Genomic DNA, 21,373 nt, shown 5'->3' with positions numbered 1-21,373 from the left:
ACATTTGGAGCTGGTTTCCCTTGCCCCTTGCCCTTCCTCCTGGCAGACACCTGGACCACTCTTTCAGGCTCTAGGGTCTCCTGATCACACAGACGGGCTGCCATAGACCGGGTAGACATACACCCACCCAGGCAGACCCAACATCTCCAAGTGTGACCTGCGTTCCACTTTCTTCCAAGGGGAATCCTACAGGTCATTGCCAAGCAAACAATCTACAGGCATGGTTGGACTCACAGCTACTTTCAAGGAACCTGTGACCCCACCCCCCTTCAAAGGGAACCTGCGCCACTCTGCACAGGCGCTGTGAGTTGTCCACTGCAACTTCTTGGTTAAGCACACAGGGATCTATCTGCTCTTCAAACACCAGGTGACTCCTCACTGTAGTCACACTGGCTCCTGTGTCTCTCAGAGCCTCCACCCTCTGTCCATTGATGGTCACCCACCGCCTGTACTTCTTAGTGTTATCAGGCATGAGGGCCCTCTGGACCATCTCCCTGTCCCATAGTGAGACTAGGGTCAATTCAGCTGGCTCCCATCCACCTGGGACCAACACCTCCCCAAGCACTACACTGGCCAAACCCTGTATTGAACAACAGTGAGTGCCGGTGTCCACTTGGAACAATTGGAGTCCCACCTCATATGACCCTCCTGATAACATACAAAGCACTTGCGGGACCCTTCTCTGTAGGTTTCCCTGTAGAGACCCATGGTTTCTTTTCTACTCGGGGCTGGGATTCCATACCCTAGGAACTAGGTTGGGGCCCTTTAGAGAACTCCCCCTGTTTACCCTTACTCCCCCACTTCTTCTGATGGGGACCCTGCGCACCCTTGGCATGGTCTCCCCCACCTCTTTTGGAACCTGGTGCTCTCCCAACGGTCCGCTTCCTGCGCAAGCTTCCTGGGATCAGTCAGCTTGCTGTCAATCAGGTGCTGGTGCAGCTCTGGAAAACAAAGACTATACAAATGCTCCCAAGCAATCAAATTGTAAAGCCCCTCAAAGGTTGTTACCTTACTGCCCTTCACTCAACCATCCAGTGACCTGCAAAAAGAATCAACACACTCCAACCATGTTTGGGATTCCTTCTTCTTATAGGACCAAAACTTGTTCTTATACTGCTCAGGGGTGAGACCATACCGTGTGAGTAGGGCGTCCTTCATGATAGAATAAGTGAGCCCCCAAGGATTCCCTAAGGATCTCAGAGTATCCCTCCCCTCTACCTCAAAGTGCTTCCACAGACCCTCCCCCCCAATGAGCTTCAGGGGTCAGATTCATATAGAGAGCAGACTCATACCCCTTGAACCACAAAAATATGTCATCCTCCCTTTTGTAATCCTTCACAAGGTCCAGAGGAATGTGCACCCTCCTCTCAGGCTGCACTGTGCTATTGCTGCCACCATCCCTACTAGACTGGCTCCTCTGATCCAGCTCTCTCAAGCTGCACTCATGAGCCAGCAGTATCTTCTTCTCCTCTATGGCCATCCTCCTTTCTTCCATCTCCCTTTGCATCCTAAACTTCTCCAACTGGTGAGCCCTCTCTGCCTGTCTGTCCTGTAACTCTTCAGGAGTCAGACGCTTGGATGACGCATTGCTACCTGCCCTGGAGACTCTCTCCCTGGACATAACAGGCCCACCCACTATACCATTGTGAATGGATTGCAACTCCTCACCCACCTCCTCCTCCTCTGTGTGCACCTCAGCTTCATTGGCTGTCACCCAGGCCCTCAATGCCTTCTGCAGCTCCTCCTTCCTGGTGGAGCCCTTAATTGGACAAGCAAGGTTTTTTGCAGAACTGCCTCAACTGAGCAACTGTATAACTCTCCAGTTTCCCTAAGTCAAAGGCAGCTCCAGCTGATGCATCTCCAGATTGAGATGTGATGAAGAATCAACAAGAAGTACAAAGTTCCAAAGGCAGAAAAACAAGTTCCCAAATGAAGCCCAAAAGTCAATAAAGGGATCAACAAAACATATGGAAGTAGAACAAAAAAAAAAAAGTCCAAAAAGAGAAAAAGCAAGATCACACAGACAAGTAGTATGTGCTCACATAATGGTCTGCACTGAAAACAGTAGTGTACACTTAATCACTGTATGTCAAGTACAGATACAAGTCTAATCCCAACTGCTGATCACCAGTGTTAGAAATGGAGTCTTTGGTTGGCAGTCAGGTTACCCCCTGTCCAAGCAAGGACCCTCACTCTAGACAGGGTAAACCTCTGCTCACCCCCTCGGTTGCTTGGTACGAGCAGGCAGGCTTAACTTCAGAAGTAATGTGTAAAGTATTTGTACCAACACACACAGTAACACAGTGAAAACACTACAAAATGGCACAACACAGGTTTAGAAAAAAAGGTATTTTTTACCTAAACCAAACAAGACCAAAATGACAAATATCCAACATACACTATTTAAGATTTTAATTTTAAAAAGAATAAGAGTCTTAATCCTTAGAAAACAGTGAGAATGCTGTTATTGCATAGAAGTACCTGGGTAGCATCAAAATAAAGCCGCAGGGGCGAGCGTGCGTCGAAAAAGGCCAGCGATGCGTCTTTCTCACTTGCAAGCGAGACCGTGCGTCATTCCTCCTCCAGTTGGGTTGGCGTGCGTAATTTCTTCTCTCCTGCAAGAGAGCGATGCATTGATTCTAGACGGGCACCTCGTGTCCGCGCAGGCTTTGCGTTGATTTTCCGCGCCCAGCGATGTTGCGTTGAAATCTGGTCGCACGCTGTCCAGAAACCATGCTGCGTGGGGGCTTGCATCGTTAACAGCAGCCGCTGCAGGTGTTGGGTGTCGTTTCTCCAGCCTCGTTGCATTGATCTCCCAGCTGCGATAGAGGTGGAGCGTCGATTTTAGCCGCAAGGCCGGTGGTGCATCGTTTATCAGCCGCGTTGTGGGTGGTGCGTTGAAAGTTTCCCCGCATGGCGGTCTTTGCGTGGTTTTCAGTCATTTTCCACCAGCTTCACCTTTTAAGGGCCCAGAGACAGGTTAAGACACCACTTGGCAGGGCAGGACTCTCAGCAGAAAGTCCAGGTGATGACAGAGAGAGGTCTTTGATGTCCCTGACACATCAACAACAGGAGGCAGGCTCAGTTCAAGCTCTTGGAGTTTCTTCACCAGTGGGAAGTCACACAAAAGTCAGTCTTTGTCCTCTCTCAGGCAGGAGCAGCTACTGCAGGCCAACCCAGCAAAGCACAGTCGCAGGCAAAGGGGCAGTACTCCTCCTCCAGCTCTCCAGCTCTTCTCCGTGGCAGAGGTTCCTCTTGGTTCCAGCAATAATCTGATTTTCAGGGATTTTGGGTCCACTTTTTATACCCCCTTCTGCCTTTGAAGAAGGCTTACTTCAAAGAGAACTCTCTGTTGTTCACAATATCCTTCCTTGCCCAGGCCAGGCCCCAGACACACACCTGGGGGTTGGAGAGTGCAGTTGTAAGTGACCACTCCTCCCCTCCCCTTCCCTCCAGCCCAGATGGCCATCAGGATATGCAGGCTTCACCCCAGCTCCCTTTGTGTCACTGTCTAGAGGAGAGGTACAAACAGCCCAACTGTCAAACTGACCCAGACAGGGAATCCACAAACAGGCAGAGTCACAGAATGGTTTAAGCAAGAAAATGCCTACTTTCTAAAAGTGGCATTTTCAAACACACAATCTAAAAACGAGCTTGACCAAAAGATGTATTTTTAAATTGTGAGTTCAGAGGCCCTAAACTCCGTATTTCTATCTGCTCCCAAAAGGAATCTGCTCTTTAATAATATTTAAAGGCAGCCCCATGCTAACCTATGGGAGAGATATGCCTTGCAACAGTGAAAACCGAATTTTGCAGTATTTCACTGCTAGGACATGTAAAAAACATCAGTACATGTCCCACCTTTAACATACACTGCACTCTGCCCATGGGGCTACCTAGGGCCTCCCATAGGGGTGCCTTACATGAATAAAAAGGAAAGGTTTAGGCCTGGCAAGTGGGTACACTTGCCAAGTTGAATTGGCAGTTTAAAACTGCACACACAGACACTCCAGTGGCCTGTCTGAGGCATGATTACAGAGCTACTAATGTGGGTGGCACAACCAGTGCTGCAGACCCACTAGTAGCATTTGATTTACAGGCCCTGGGCACCTCTAGTGCACTTTACTAGGAACTTATTAGTAAATCAAATGTGGCAATCGGGGATAAGCCAATTTACACATAGAGGTTTTACAGGGCATATGTACACTTTAGTACTGGTCAGCAGTGGTAAAGTGTCCAGAGAAAACAAAACAGCAAAAACAGAGCCCAGCACACAGAAACAACCTGGGAAGCAGAGACAAAAAGTTAGGGGTGACCACGCGAAGGATGTAAAGTGCAACAGCCTCCCTCATAGGGGTGTTGAGGGACATGAAGACTACCCTGGGCAAGGCGATTCAACAACACTCCATCCCTTCCTTTGGCGAAGCAAAACCAGGCACATCGACATCAGTGCCAGCCACTGGAAGGGGGGCCCTGCCACCAGGCCAACCATACCCAGACACCCCTGTAGTAGCTGACTCTCCCTCCCTCCACCCCCTAACGCAAGCAGGGATGTCCAGCCAAGAATCCAGGAGGTGCAGATGGTATACCCACCACTGCCAGAAAGTGAACTCTTCCTAAGGGACCTCCTTTGTGTGCCACACATTCACTCTGTTGATTTATCCTGAACCACCTACCTGTTCCAATGGGAGGAGTACTCTGGACTTTGGATTCCCAATGATGTGGCATCTAATCAATTGATTTCATCCATCATGACTGTAGGAAAGTACCATCTTGCCTGGCATGTTACCCCCATCTTTCACTGTATATATGTTGTTTTAGTTGTATGTGTCACTGGGACCCTGGTAACCCAGGGCCCCAGTGCTCATAAGTGTGCCTGAATGTGTTACCTGTGTAGTGACTAACTGTCTCACTGAGGCTCTGCTAATCAGAACCTCAGTGGTTATGCTCTCTCATTTCTTTCCAAATTGTCACTAACAGGCTAGTGACCATTTTTACCAATTTACATTGGCTTACTGGAACACCCTTATAATTCCCTAGTATATGGTACTGAGGTACCCAGGGTATTGGGGTTCCAGGAGATCCCTATGGGCTGCAGCATTTCTTTTGCCACCCATAGGGAGCTCTGACAATTCTTACACAGGCCTGCCACTGCAGCCTGAGTGAAATAACGTCCACGTTATTTCACAGCCATTTTACACTGCACTTAAGTAACTTATAAGTCACCTATATGTCTAACCTTTACCTGGTAAAGGTTAGGTGCAAAGTTACTTAGTGTGAGGGCACCCTGGCACTAGCCAAGGTGCCCCCACATTGTTCAGAGCCAATTCCCTGAACTTTGTGAGTGCGGGGACACCATTACACGCGTGCACTACATATAGGTCACTACCTATATGTAGCTTCACAATGGTAACTCCGAATATGGCCATGTAACATGTCTATGATCATGGAATTGCCCCCTCTATGCCATCCTGGCATAGTTGGCACAATCCCATGATCCCAGTGGTCTGTAGCACAGACCCTGGTACTGCCAAACTGCCCTTCCTGGGGTTTCACTGCAGCTGCTGCTGCTGCCAACCCCTCAGACAGGCATCTGCCCTCCTGGGGTCCAGCCAGGCCTGGCCCAGGATGGCAGAACAAAGAACTTCCTCTGAGAGAGGGTGTGACACCCTCTCCCTTTGGAAAATGGTGTGAAGGCAGGGGAGGAGTAGCCTCCCCCAGCCTCTGGAAATGCTTTGTTGGGCACAGATGTGCCCAATTCTGCATAAGCCAGTCTACACCGGTTCAGGGGACCCCTTAGCCCTGCTCTGGCGCGAAACTGGACAAAGGAAAGGGGAGTGACCACTCCCCTGACCTGCACCTCCCCTGGGAGGTGTCCAGAGCTCCTCCAGTGTGCTCCAGACCTCTGCCATCTTGGAAACAGAGGTGCTGCTGGCACACTGGACTGCTCTGAGTGGCCAGTGCCACCAGGTGACGTCAGAGACTCCTTGTGATAGGCTCCTTCAGGTGTTGCTAGCCTATCCTCTCTCCTAGGTAGCCAAACCCTCTTTTCTGGCTATTTAGGGTCTCTGTCTCTGGGGAAACTTTAGATAACGAATGCAAGAGCTCAGCCGAGTTCCTCTGCATCTCTCTCTTCACCTTCTGATAAGGAATCGACTGCTGACCGCGCTGGAAGCCTGCAAAACTGCAACAAAGTAGCTAAGACGACTACTGCAACTCTAACGCTGATCCTGCCGCCTTCTCGACTGTTTTCCTGCTTGTGCATGCTGTGGGGGTAGTCTGCCTCCTCTCTGCACCAGAAGCTCCGAAGAAATCTCCTGTGGGTCGACGGAATCTTCCCCCTGCAACCGCAGCCACCAAAAAGCTGCATTACCGGTCCCTTGGGTCTCCTCTCAGCACGACGAGCGAGGTCCCTCGAATCCAACGACTCTGTCCAAGTGACCCCCACAGTCCAGTGACTCTTCAGTCCAAGTTTGGTGGAGGTAAGTCCTTGCCTCACCTCGCTGGGCTGCATTGCTGGGAACCGCGACTTTTGCAGCTACTCCGGCCCCTGTGCACTTCCGGCGGAAATCCTTTGCGCACAGCCAAGCCTGGGTCCACGGCACTCTAACCTGCATTGCACGACGTTCTAAGTTGGTCTCCGGCGATGTGGGACTCCTTTGTGCGACTTCGGGTGAGCACCGTTTCATGCATCCTCTTAGTGCCTGTTTCTGGCACTTCTCCGGGTGCTACCTGCTGCTGAGAGGGCTCCTTGTCTTGCTCGACGCCCCCTCTCTCTCCTGGTCCAATTTGCGACCTCCTGGTCCCTCCAGGGCCACAGCAGCGTCCAAAAACGTTAACCGCACGATTTGCAGCTAGCAAGGCTTGTTGGCATTCTTTCGGCGGGAAAGCACTTCTGCACGACTCTCCACTGCGAGAGGGATCCGTCCGCCAAAGGGGAAGTCTCTAGCCCTTTTCGTTCCTGCAGAAACCGCAGCTTCTTCTGTCCAGTAGAAGCTTCTTTGCACCCGCAGCTGGCATTTCCTGGGCATCTGCCCATCTCCGACTTGCTTGTGACTTTTGGACTTGGTCCCCTTGTTCCACAGGTACCCTAGATTGGAAATCCACAGTTGTTGCATTGTTGGTTTGTGTCTTTCCTGCATTATTCCTCTAACACGACTTCTTTGTCCTTAGGGGAACTTTAGTGCACTTTGCACTCACTTTTCAGGGTCTTGGGGAGGGTTATTTTTCTAACTCTCACTATTTTCTAATAGCCCCAGCGACCCTCTACAAGGTCACATAGGTTTGGGGTCCATTCGTGGTTCGCATTCCACTTTTGGAGTATATGGTTTGTGTTGCCCCTATCCCTATGTTTCCCCATTGCATCCTATTGTAACTATACATTGTTTGCACTGTTTTCTAAGACTATACTGCATATTTTTGCTATTGTGTATATATATCTTGTGTATATTTCCTATCCTCTCACTGAGGGTACACTCTAAGATACTTTGGCATATTGTCATAAAAATAAAGTACCTTTATTTTTAGTATAACTGTGTATTGTGTTTTCTTGTGATATTGTGCATATGACACTAAGTGGTACTGTAGTAGCTTCACACGTCTCCTAGTTCAGCCTAAGCTGCTCTGCTAAGCTACCATTATCTATCAGCCTAAGCTGCTAGACACCCTATACACTAATAAGGGATAACTGGGCCTGGTGCAAGGTGCAAGTACCCCTTGGTACTCACTACAAGCCAGTCCAGCCTCCTACAATGACTGATCCTTTTACTTTACTTTTATGATCTCATCTGTCCACAATTTATGTTCTGCAACAGCATTGTAATGAATCCACCCATCACAAACTTGTCTGCTTGCTTCATTTCCAATATTTGCTATGTAGAGATGTAAGAATTTGTGACCCATATGATGAGGAAGCAAGCTACTTGTGCAAGGATGACTATGTAACAGGTCAACAGTGTTCTGCTCAATACTATATATTCATTACACACTAACACATTAGCACAGGTGTCTGGTAACACAAACTAATTATTCCAGAGTACAAGAAATGTGTAACTCATAATGAGTCATAGTACAAATCCCAAGGTACAGCTCCCCAGACCACGGAGGAAAGGGATTTGCCAGATGTTGACCTGTAGAATAGGTAAACATAGAATTGGGTGGTGTCACCAGCTTGAGCCTTATCACATACCAGATCAAAGTTATCCAACATCACGTAATCCAAGATACAGACAGATGGCAGTACAACATCCCCTGAGCACAGGCCCATCATGATCCATTTACCATGCATCTGGTGGTATGACACACACATGTCAGTGTTGTGACACAGGCACTGAGGCCTGCAATGATGAAACACATCTACAGCTACCTACCTGCCACACAAAAAGTGATGAGCCAATGTGAAGGTAAAATGATCTGTTTGCAATCTATGACCTCATACGTCATGCCCACATGATGATTCGCATAATGCAAGTGGCCCACCACAGCATAACAAGTCTAATGGACACTTCTGAGCTTCCACCAAGACACTGTGCAAGCTGTCTTGTCACAGGTCTCATACACCCAAACTATGTCACCTACTTACCTGGAACAATCCATGTCCTAACAGCATCGCAAACCTGCCCACGACACAGCTCTGAAATGCCCACATGAGGATGTCATGGTGAAGGTACCTGTGCAAAGACAAAACAAGGAGTATAGGCTTGAAAGCATACCCATTACACAAATCACATAGAAAGCAATTGGAAAACCACTTACATTGCAGGAAAACTAATACACACAAAGCAACATCCTCAAGGTGGGTATGTGGCAAATGCAAATTTATCAAGCTGCCTTTGGATGGTCATTGCAGAGTGTCAGCTCCCTAGCTGTTTTTAAACCATCAGCTCCACACATTCTCACAACTACAGTTCATTGTACAGTCACAGTCATTAAATCACAGGACACACTCATAAAAAGTAACTGTTGATGAGATATTGCCTCAAGTCAGTTCCTTCCTCTTCACCACTGTCATCCTCACTTGGCATTTCAGGAGTCTCACCCGGTGGTGCTGCAGGCTCCCCCTCCTGTGGGATGTATGGAATGTTCCTACGCAGGGTGAGGTTGTGGAGCATGCAGCATGCCACAGTGATCTGACACACTTTATCAGGTGAGTAGAGGAGGGCTCCACCTGTCCGATCAAGACACCAAAATCTGGTCTTCAGGAGACCAAAAGCTCGCTCCACGACCCGCCTTGTTCTTCCATGGGCCTCATTGAAGGGGACTTTTCCTGGCGTAGTTGGATTCCTTAGTGGTGTCAACAATGAAAGAGAGGTGGGATATGCAGAGTATCCTGTCAAGGAATATGGCATATTTGCATCAGTGAGTCCACACTTCATGACTGTAGCACCTGACATTGCACACACAGAATCAGTACAGATGTAACTTACCAACCAGCCAGGCCCTCTCCGGACGCAGTTGTGACATCAGCTGGGGTATGGTGCTGTTCTGCATAATGAAGGAATCGTGGACTGAACCCGGATAACTGGCATAGACGTGAAATGTAGAGGTCTGTCAAACAGACAACTTGCATGTTGATAGAATGGAAGTTCTTTCTGTTCCGATAGACTTGTTCATTGGCATGTGGTGGCACCAAACCAACATGTGTGCCATCAATGGCTCACACCACATGTGGGAGGGGAGCAAAACCATAACAGTCAGCCTTCACACTGGCTAAATCCTCACGTCGGGAAAACCGGATATAGCGGCCAAGGTGTTTCAACATTGCTAAGAGGACCTCCCTCAGCACCAGACTGAACATAGGCTGGGACATACCAGCAGATAGGGCCACTGTATGTTGGAAGGGCCCTGTGGCCAGGAAATGCAACACTGATATGACTTGTACAATGGGTGGTATGCTGGTTTTATACCTAATAGTTGGCATCAGATCAGGCTCCAGCTGATGACATAAGTCCACAGTTTTTTGCCTATCCAGGCGGTAATACATGATTATGTGGTCTGCAGGTCTGGTAGTGGATGGTAAAGAGGAGGTTGTCGCCTCCTCCCCCTCCCTGGGTACCTATAAGTGACAGGACATGATTTGTAACATTAGTCAGTGTGTTCACAGCAACATACATGATGCAAGCCAAGTTTATCATGTGGCATAGCATTTCAGACTGCATAGACATGGCACCCAGTACTCATCCCAGCTGGCAACTACACAAGCATCACATGTGACCCACATGGTTTAACACACGTGTCCACAACATGGTATTGGACCAAACTATATTTTGAGCAACACAGTTGCCCCTCAAAATGTGACTGTCTTTCCTAAGTGCAAAAAATGACCGTTGGCGGTGGTAGACTATGCACCGCCCTGCAACATGCTAAAATGTTGGTTGAGTAGAAGGACCTACTTGATGTTTGTGAGCTAACATGACATGTTTTTAGGGTGTGACGTAGTTCTAATAGTCCAGTGCTGCATTTCAGAACGCCAAAATTGCCGCTGCCTGACCGACTCCGCTAAGTCGTCATGGCGGTAGCTACTGTGGCGAGACACACAGGCATAGGCTAACATTGTTGCCAGTGGCAGTCGCGAGCCAATGGCTGTGTCCCCTGGCGGTGATGACCACGGAAGTGACCGCCATGTTCTGCAGACTCATTCACTTGACTCCTGACACTGCTGCCAGCAACACCTCCATGACCTGAGCTGCTGTGTACCGCCTCTGGAGCAATCATGCCACGTCCAGCAGGTGATAGGGCCCCTGCCTTCTCATCAGAGGAGCTTGAGAGGCTGGTGGATGAGGTCCTACCCCTGTATGAAATAAAGAGGAGGAGGGACCGTGTGAATAATGGTCCAGTGCACGATCTCCCATTAATGATCCTAATTAAATATACAGGTGCACTGTTCCAGAGAGAGAGGAATAGAGCCTAATCCTACAGGAGGGAGAACCCTCACGCATCACATTGGATGACTAGCATCATCATCGGGAAAGCTCCTCGTCGGGCCGGTGCTGCAATGCCTGACGGGCTCCCCGAAGGGGGCTCTTAACCGTATTGCTGTGGGTGTAGCAAAGAAAAACAGGTCGTATAGGTGAACTACCTAAATCTGAATACCTGAGCAATATGGAGAGAAAAAGAGTTAAAATTGGTTACCCATCTTGGACATACATCATAAATTTAATCAGCAACCATAAGATGGATACCAAGGTTAAAATCACAAAAAAGAGTAAATAAGTGAGTGGTAATGCTCACTTACTCTCTATAAGAACACGAGAGGACCGAACCGATTTTGATGCCTCAAGTCGTGGGTCTACATGTTTCGCGTCTAGTGGTCCAGCCGGATCCATTGACGCTTCATCAGGACCAGTACGTAAATAACAACTTCTCCAAACAATAATTTAATGCCAGCCATAATGGGGGGGTCAAAAACAAAGAGCAGTCACTTACTTTGAGTCTACCTGCTATGTCAAAAAAGGTCGCCCATCCCCAGTCTCAGGATAGAGCTCCATAGGTAACATGTCAGGAAACGGAACAGACAATGAGTCACGCCGTGTAAGGAGGCCGATTCACCTACCCTCCTGACCGCGTCCCTGTTCATACCCCTGTATGGACAGCTCTATGGTTCACCAGAGGAGCAGGTTAGTACTTCATGTGCACAATTTTCTTTGTACTTTAACATCCTTTCCCACCTCACAGGCTGGAATGTGCCCTTACTCCAGTATCGGAACTTTCATAGATTCACATGCTTGAATCATTCCCCGTCGTCGAGATGGGAGTCCCCGGTACCTTAAAAAAGACAATGTCCCAAAGACATAACATCTATAACAAACACATTTTCTTCATTTTAATAACCCATCCAAGTCTTTATGTAAAAAAAGGACCAAACTTGAGCCTTAGCCAATCAGAGAGTACCACTCTCTAGAACCCTCCAGCACCTCAGATTTTCTATTGCACGTCGTGCTAGGGAGTCTCCTCTGAGCTCTGCTCAGTTTGTTTCTGTGAGAGAAGATTTCAAATATCTGAAGTCTTTTTGCTTGTTGGGTGTCTCTGATTTACACCCATACCTTCTAGAACCTGTTATACCAGCAGGATGTCGGCCAGGGAGAGGAAAAGTATTTTTAGAGCCTGAAGCACTTGTGGAAAGAAAAGGCTCCATTCAGAAGACCCTCATACAGAGTGTATATATTGCCTCTACCCTGAACACTCTGCTGCTGATTGTAAGGTATGTCGTACCTTTTCATCAAAGACTTTGAAAGATAGAGAGGGGAGGCTGTTGATTTGGCTCCAAAAGCTTAAAACAAGAAAGAACCCTGTCTCAGACTCAGACAGTGTGGAGTCTTCATGGTCTTCTAGAAAATCACAAAAGAGGCATAGATCACCTCAATCTGAAAAGGGTTCCAGACAGCCCTCCAAGACTTTAAAAAGACCTCACAGGGGTCTGGCGAAGGCCGCAGTCTCTCATCTTCATCTCAGGAAAAAAGATCCTCCTCAAAATCCAGCCATCGGCCTTCAACATCGAAGGAGGTGCCAAAATCCTCCTCAGAGCCTTCCACACTCCCTCCAAAGGTGTTGACGACGTTTATAAAGCCTACTTCAGCCTCTGAAGATAGACCGTCGATGATGATTCCACCGTCTACTCCGTCGTCGATGAGGACATACTCGGCAGCTACATCGGTGGTGACGACGACGACAGTAACCTGCCTGGCGATGGTAACTTCTTCCTCGTCGACGGCGGTGACAAAATCTAGACCGTCGACGCTAAAGATCAAAACGTCGTCTCCGATGGTTCCGACGACGACTCCGTTGACAACACCGTCAACGGTGAGGATCACCTCGTCTACGCTGTTGTCGATGACACCGTCGACAGGATCACTTGGATTGCCAGAGACCACTCCGTCGACGGTACCGTCTTCGACACCGTCGACTAAGAAAAAGAAAGTCCAGTCTGCAGCTGGAAAAGGGAATATCACTCCAGGGGCTACATCCCCAAGTAAGATTACTCTGTTAATCCCGACTCATCTTCTAGAAGAAGATTCAGATGATGATGGGCCGTTCGGGGGAGCCCATAGCCCTTTGCAGCTTAATGTAAAGTGCCAAGAAGATGATGACGAATATTATCAGCAGTATTATTCTCCTCAGCAACAGCAGACTTATATTCCAGAGGAGATGGTGTGTGTTCCGAGTTCTCTTATATCTGACCTACAGTCAATGTTGTCAGATTACAAGAGGAGATTTCCGTTAGTGCCGCAGCCGGACATACAGACGGCGCCACCTCCTTCCATGCCTGCTACTCCAGTGCCACAACCTAGAGCATCCCCTAGATCGACCAGAAGTACCCCGCAGAGGTCATTCATACAGGTTACAGACTCTTCGGACGAAGAGAGAGAAGAAGGGGAATTGCTGGACAACTCAGATTGGGACAATTATATATTGCTGACACCCTCTTCTCTGTCACCTACCCCTGTAGATGCTCCCCCTGGAGATATTGGGGGTTTCCATAATTTGCTTGAAAGGGCAGCAAAGAGATTTGGGATACCCATGCCATCTAAACAGATAGATTGTTTTTTATACAACTTCAAGGAGCCATATCAAAAGAGTGTTTGCTCTATACCTATAGTTGGATACATCTGGGAGGAAGGTCTCAAAGTAATGAGAAATCCAGCTACGGTAACTGCAGTCTTGCCCAGGCTGGACAAAAAGTATAAGGGCCCCAGAGGACGCACCAGCGTGCCTTGCTAGTCACCCGAAACCGGACTCCGTTATCACCCAGGCAGCGCAGAGGCGTTCTAAAAATCCATCAACGCCACTTTTGGCCCCTCCGGACAAAGAGGGTAGAAGACTAGACAACATTGGGAAGTGTTTCTCTTCTATGTCTGGCCTCATAGTGAGGGCAGCAAATTCGCTGGCAATCCTGGGGAGGTACGACAGACAGCTGTGGGCTGATATTGCCCCGTATCTGGATCACGTCTCGGAGGACTCGAAGGCGGAAATAAAGAAGATCCTCTTGGAGGGTGAACGCACCTCGGCTGAGGTGATTGCTGTTGTTGCTATATCCATAGCGCAGTCAATTAGCTGGCGGAGCAGGGCTGCGGCGTCAGGGTTTGTTAAGAGCAACATCCTCCCGCCCAGAGGTTCAGAACAAGGTGTTGGACATCCCTTTTGATGGGGAAGCATTGTTCGGCAAGCATGTGGATGAAGACTTGCTGGCTATAAAAACAGATACGGACACCGCAAGGTCCTTAGGGACACTCCAATTTAAGAAAGTTCCCTTTCGTGCTTCCAGAGGTCGGGGAGTCTCGACATATCGAGGAGTTTACCAGAGGTTTAGTTACCCCTCCTATACCACACAGCTGTTTCAGCCTCTGTATACCCAAAGGCAACCACCTCAGGCGTCATATTCGAGACTCCCTCCTAGTGGAAGACTGTACCAGGGTAAAGAGACATCCAGACGTCAATGACAACTATCACGCTCCGGCTACAGCCTTGCCACAGAGCAGGAAGATAGGAGGAGGGATATCACACTTCTACAAGAAGTGGGAGCAAATTACATCAGACCAGTGGGTCTTAAACATTGTTTGATTTGGCCAATATTTAGAGTTCATTCAACGCCCACCTTCTTGTCCTCATCATACCTTCGTGCAGCAGCATCTAAAACAACTCCGGCTGGAGGTTGTGACCATGATCAGAAAGGGAGCAATAGAGAGAGTTCCTTCTTCGGAGAAAGGCAAGGGTTTTTATTCCTGCTTCTTCCTGGTACGCAAGAACCGGGAATCTTGGCGTCCCATTCTAGATCTCAGGGGCCTCAACAAGTACCTCAAACGCCAAATCTTTTGCATGGTCACATTGCAAGATATTCTTCTCCGCATGAATCATGGAGATTACATGACGTCTATGGACCTGCAGGACGCATACTTTCATATTCCAATTTCACTTGCCCACAGGAAGTATCTCCGCTTCGTGGTAGCCGGCAGCCATTTCCAGTTCAAAGTCCTTCCATTCGGCTTGAAGTCCGCCCCCAGGATCTTTACAAAGTGCCTAGCTCCAGTGGCGGCTTTTCTAAGAAAGAAGAAAATACAAATTTTTCCCTACTTAGACGATTGGTTCATCATTGAGCGGTCGTCTCAAGCAGCTCACGACTCAACAACAGTTTGCATAGCATTATTCGGCGAGCTGGGTCTAACTCTGAATCACAACAAGTCAAACATCTTACCTACAAGGGTAACAACCTTCCTAGGAGCAGAAATCAACACCATCAGAGACAGAGCATTCCCGTCGATGGCGAGACAAGCGAAACTCGTTACCTTTGCAAGCAGAGTGCAAAAAAAAAAAGTATTTCTGTATGCACTTACAAATCGCTTCTGGGGATGATGTCTTCTTGCATACAGTTAGTCCCCTTTTGTCACCTAAGAATGCGTCCCCTGCAGGAGGAATTAGATCTCCAGTGACTACAGAGAGACAACTCGTTCTACGATCTCATCATTGTCACTCCTCGGATGGTCCATGCTCTACAGTGGTGGAAAAGTCAGTGGAACCTAGCAGTAGGTCTTCCTTTCCTGCCACCTCGACCTCCATTGGTCATCACCATGGACGCTTCCCTAGAGGGGTGGGGGAGCGCATCTTCAGGATCTTCAAATCAGTGGGAAGTGGAGCAATTCCTTCCAAAAGTATCATATCAACTTTCTAGAGTTGGGAGCGATCTTCTTGGCCCTGCAGGCTTTCCTTCCGAGGATAGAGCACACAACAGTTCTCATAAAGACCGACAATACTGCAGCAATGCATTATTTAAACAAACAAGGGAGAACAAAATCTCTCCTTCTGTCTCGGGAATCGCAGGCGATTTGGGATTGGGCCATTCGCAATGGCATCAGTCTACGAGCAGAACACTTACCAGGAAAGCAGAACGAGACAGCAGACCCTCTCAGCAGACCAACGTCCTCCTGTTACGAATGGGAATTGAATCAGGGCATGCTCGACCAGGTCTTCAGAAGGTGGGGGAAACCAAAACTGGATCTGTTTGCAACCCCGCAGAACACCAAATGCCGCTATTATGGAAGTTGGGTTCACCATCCGGGCTCTTGCGGGAATGCGTTTTCGATGGCATGGTGCGGAATATTTGCCTACGCTTTTCCACCCATTTCTCTGATATCAAGGGTGCTTGCGAAGATCAAACGGGAACATTGCAGACTCATCCTCATAGCTCCAACATTGGTTTTCGGAGCTCCTCCTGTTCTCGGAGGCAGACCACATTCCGCTAAAAGTATCACCACAGCTCCTGACGAGGAACGAGGGCCAGATTTTGCACCCAGATCACTCAAGTTATCGGCCTGGCTCCTGAACACAATGAGTTCGCCCATTTAGACATTCTCCCTGAGTGTCAGGATATTTAAGCAAAGGCCAGGGCTGAGAGCACCAACAAATCGTACTCATTAAAATGGAAGAGATTTTGCTTGTGGTGTCAAAAAGAGCGCACTGATCCCCTATTAGCACTGCTGGGAGCGGATACTATCCTATCTCCTCCATCTGGCATCTACAGGCTTGGCACATACATCCATTAGGGTGCACTTGGTGGTGATATCTCGCTACTGGCGTTCGCCTACGGCTCCATCTCTGTGGTCATCTAGATTAATTAAGTAGTTTCTCAAAGGGCTCTTTTGAGTTTTTTCCGCCAGTAAGGCCTCCTCCACCGTCCTGGCAACTCAACACGGTTCATTCTCAACTTATGAAACATCCATTTGAACCGATACACAGAGTGGACCTGAAGCATGTATTGTGGAAGGTGGCTCTGCTTCTAGCCCTTACTTCTTCCAGGCGGGTCAGTGAGATCCAGGCGTTCACTATTCAGGAGCCTTTCCTCCAATTCAAACAAGATAAAGTCATACTTCGTACAAACCCCAAGTTTGTGCCAAAGGTGCCATCAGACTTTCATATTAACCAACCGGTGGTTCTAAAATCTTTCTTTCCGAACCCATCGTCTCCAGCGGAGAGAGCTCTCCATTCGTTGGACATCAAAAGGAACCTCAAATTTTACTTGGAAAGAACCAAAAGTTTTAGAAGGTCTACTCAATTGTTTGTGGCATACAATGCCCCTAGGAAAGGACAGGCCCTTTCTAAGAGAAGTATAGCCAGATGGATAGTAGCGGCTATAAACTATTGCCACCAAGCAGCTGGAAAGCCTTTACAATCCTCAGTAACGGCGCATTCTATGAGAACTGTCTCAACGTCCAGGGCACTGTTTGCAGGTGTACCCCTGCAGGACATTTGCAGAGCAGCCACCTAGAAGACAATGCACACCTTTACGAGGCACTATTGTCTAGATGCCATTCCTAAAGGAGATGCAGCGGTGGGTTAGTCGGTCCTGCGACATCTGTTCCAGTAACGGTGAGCTCACATTGCCTCCCTCCATCTTTTTTCTTCTTCGCACATTGCATGGTTTTAAGTTTGCTTTGTTCTCTTTGCATATATTCCTTTGCCATAATATATAAGTATCTGCAAAATTTAGAATGTTGTATATACGGAGCATAATGTTTTTTCATGCTATTAAGTATAGCTCGACAATCTCTTATTGAGGGGTTGGAATGTACAATTAATGCAATGTGCTCTTAATACTGCTTTTTAGTCTGATTCAAGCATGTGAATCTATGAAAGTTCCAATACTGGGGTAACTTACTGGGGTAAGAAAATAAATTACTTACCTGTAACTATAGTTCTCCAGTATTGGAATCTTTCATAGATTCACATGCGACCCACCCGCTCCCGGGAGAAGGACCAAACTTGAGCCTAAGCCAATCAGAGAGTACCACCCTCTAGAACCCTCCTGAGAGAAGCTCAAGCGCCTCAGATTTTCTAAGCACTAGTGCACTAATAGAGAGTTAAACATATGATAGGCAAAGGTGAGCTTCTCCCGGGAGCGGGTGGGTCGCATGTGAATCTATGAAAGATTCCAATACTGGAGAACTATAGTTACAGGTAAGTAACTTATTTTCATGTGTGCCAGGTAGACTACTTGTGTTCCTCTTGTAGAAGTCTGTGTGGCATCAATGGGATTGACATTGTGCAGGTATTGGTGGCCAGTGTCTTATGTTAAGTTCAGCCACAATGTATTGTGTGATATTATTTGGGGTCCTAGATCCTCCTTGTGTTGGATTCTCATAACTAGGTTAGGAGTAGTTACTGCCATTCACAGGCATCTTATTCCTCATGATTGTTGTAAATGTCAGACAACATGTATGTGCATGACAGCATGAGCTGTGTATGCATGTTGTAGGAGTCAGTTGAGTCATGTGAGCAATGTGTATAGTGCCACAGATTTTTAAATCATATCTGCCCTTGTGAAACTGTTGTGTGGAAGGCATATCATGAGTCACTCTGCCTTTCAGGTTGCCATACACACTACATGCCAAATTGCTGTTGGATACATGATGTACTGTCATGTATGGTAGTGATGGAAATGGAGTGTCATGTAGGTTCTGTCAGCTCAGCCTGCAGAGATCAGGGTCTGACAAATGTATCTCCCAGTATGGGACTTAGTCTAGGCTGTGGTAGAGTCACTGTGGCTATGCAACTGTTGCACTGTGCCCAATTCCTGTACACCAGCAGATCCTGTCATATGGACAATATGAGGCTCTGGTGCCAAAACCTGCCCTGAATGCCTCGTTTCTTTGACTAGATTAGAAATGGGTTTAGGGGTATATCAAAAATGTAGTCCATATGTCCATTTGGCTTCATTGTCAATGTGTGTCTTAGACTCATGACATGTCACTTACTACCACAGCTCTTTTGTTACCTTCACACAGTTCAGATTTGTCCTGTACAGGTGCATTGCATAAATGACATGCCCACAGTAGAACAGTGTGTTGATTCCTGGGAGGCCATGATATGTAACTCAGTAGCTTGGTCACATAGCAGAAACAGTACAATGCATGCCTTTGTTTTTTGGATGCCATCTCTGTAGGATAGACACATATGTCCAAAGGACTGTGTTGTGGTACAGGTACGTGCCACAGAACCCCACCCCCAGAACTGTCATGAGACTGCATTTGGTAGGCCACACGTCCACACATGCAAAAGGAAGACATTTCCTGTACCCACCATGCCAGCACCTTCATTGTTAATCATGTGTAATATTGAAGTTAGTACTCTGGCAGTAGAGACTGCATGCAGGGAGTTATTTTCACACAGTTAAATATGTTTGTCCATTCATGCATAAGGAGTTTACCCTTCATGAGCCACATAGGTGTATAATGTATCACAGTGGGTCGCATCATGGTACAGGTTGGTAGAGCATGGACTGCCAGTCAGTAAGCTTGCTTAGTCATCGTAGGCAATGAGCAGGGTAGTGGGTTGGTCTGCAGATGACAAATACTTATGTGTGTAGTCATGTTCCTGTACCTATTGGCTTGTGTGTTTCACACTTGGGGTGTATTGATAAATAGAAAAATCCTAGCTTGGTGTTACTGACATGTATGTGACTCAACCATTTGTGATGAAACGTGTGTATATAATGTCTTGTTTTGTCTTTTGCATCCATGCAGGTCTGCACCCATCAAAAGAAGGCACTATGGAGAGCCATCGCTAAGAAGGTGGGAGAACCTGAGATGCTGGCCCAGGAAAATCGCTGAGGTCCAGTTGGGGATGTCCTCCCAACAAGGGTGGGGTGCCCGTTGGACCATGACCCCCCCCCCAATGGCCCGCATTCTGGCAGTGGCCTATCCAGAAATTCATGGGTGGTTGAGGACAGCACAGGAGCCACAAGGGGGTGAGTACAGGGCATATTCCTGCCTGTCACATTGCCAAGTGAATGTGTTAGGTTCGGACATTTCCCCCTAACGATATGGATGAGCCATGTGTAACACAGTGGATAAGTGACTGTTTGTGTAGACATGTCATGTGGTGCATACTGATGTGCCTTGCCTATTGATCAAGAGACCTAGGACACAACTGCGTACAATCCACAAACAACTTGCTCTCGAGGGACGACGTGTGGCTGTGTAGAGTGATGAACCAAGTACTGATTGTTGTTGTAGTCTGTGTAAAGTCTAGTCTGTGTAAAGTCATACAACAGACCACTACTCCTCAATGTAACAGGCCAAAGGTAAGGAAGTGATGGATCACTGTCGTCAGCCATGTGTCTGGATAAATGAGTATATTGGTATGTGCCATACAGAGACTACTTGTCTTCAGCGTATGATGGCTTCTGGTGCCTCACTACAGTCTGTAATGTGAAGATGGCCATCATACATGTGACAGAGCTTACATTTTACTTTGGGTACAGCTAGCTTATCAATACTTTCCCTTGGTAAGTGTGGAATGTCCATTGACATGATTTATGTGCCATCACTATCGCCAACATTCCTTGTGTCTACATGTCAGCATGTGTCCCTTTCTCTTAAGCAAAACATTTGTAAGCTGCTATTTCATGCATGGTATACCTGTGTAGATGGGATGATGTCTGTATTCCCTCACATATATGTGCATGGCACCTTGTGTGTGGACTAAGAGAATTAAATTGGGGGTACATTTCATGTGGTGCCATAAGCTGGAGTGTGTCACCATTAATTAATTCTTGGCCTCATGCGCCATAGCATGTCATTTGGCATGTACAACTACAGTATCAATGTGGGACCTGACAGTTAGGCCTAGAGTTTTGAGCCACAATGTGCATTTCAATGCCATTGATCTGGCATAATGTAGCACGTGCACTGCACATGGGCAATGGTTAAGGTTTGACAGCTGACTGTTGGCATGCATCATGGAGTGACTTGCAGTTACGTTGAATCCGCATGTTTTTGGGCACATCCATTCATCCACAGACATCTGGGTCTGCATTACCATAATGAAGACAATGATGTAGCTTACAGTTGGGCAACACGTTGTGGGCCTTTAACAAGTAGTTGCAAATCTCTTGGCCTCTCCAACATCCAAGGGACTAATGGCGTCTACTTATGCACTGAGTATGTCATTGTAAGGGGTGCCAGACAGTAGTGGTGATTTCCATGTGGCTTGCTGATTCGTTGTGTTGTGGATGTTAGTGACATCTCTCCCTTACATGTTGCACATGATGGCTACAGTATCCAGTTCCTTGCCGTATGTGTGGCCTGCTGAGCAACATTAGTACTACCTCCATGACTCTATTGGGACAAATAGCACTTCTTGAAGTGTGCATTGTGGAACTGCTTCCAGTGTGACATGAGCATATCCATGCTACCTTCTCTAGGCTATTGTACTTTTGTAAGCCACATGGCAGGATTTTGGATCATCATTTCTTACTGTTGTGCCATTATGTATGTGACAAATAGATGTGTGCATGCCCTTGTGTGGGATGAGTGAGAAAGCCTTTGGCATTAGCCCACTATTGTGTGACAACAGGCAACTGAGGCCTGCACCATGGGCCGCAGCT

At 47.6% G+C, this 21,373-nt stretch overlaps 1 long non-coding RNA gene across 1 annotated transcript in view; it reads left to right on the top strand.

Annotated features, from left to right (window-relative positions):
• LOC138258571 (uncharacterized) overlaps positions 1-19,725 on the top strand; it is a 113,350-nt gene extending 93,625 nt beyond the window's left edge. Inside the window, exon 3 of the long non-coding RNA XR_011198423.1 lies at positions 19,509-19,725. This is a non-coding gene — a long non-coding RNA (uncharacterized lncRNA). The remainder of the gene's footprint in view (positions 1-19,508) is intronic.
• The last annotated feature ends 1,648 nt before the right edge of the window (positions 19,726-21,373 follow it).

Source organism: Pleurodeles waltl, chromosome 9, assembly GCF_031143425.1.
Source record: "Pleurodeles waltl isolate 20211129_DDA chromosome 9, aPleWal1.hap1.20221129, whole genome shotgun sequence".
Lineage (NCBI taxonomy): Eukaryota > Metazoa > Chordata > Amphibia > Caudata > Salamandridae > Pleurodeles > Pleurodeles waltl.
Note: the sequence above shows the minus strand (reverse complement) of the source record. Positions and strands in the feature narration are given on the sequence as shown.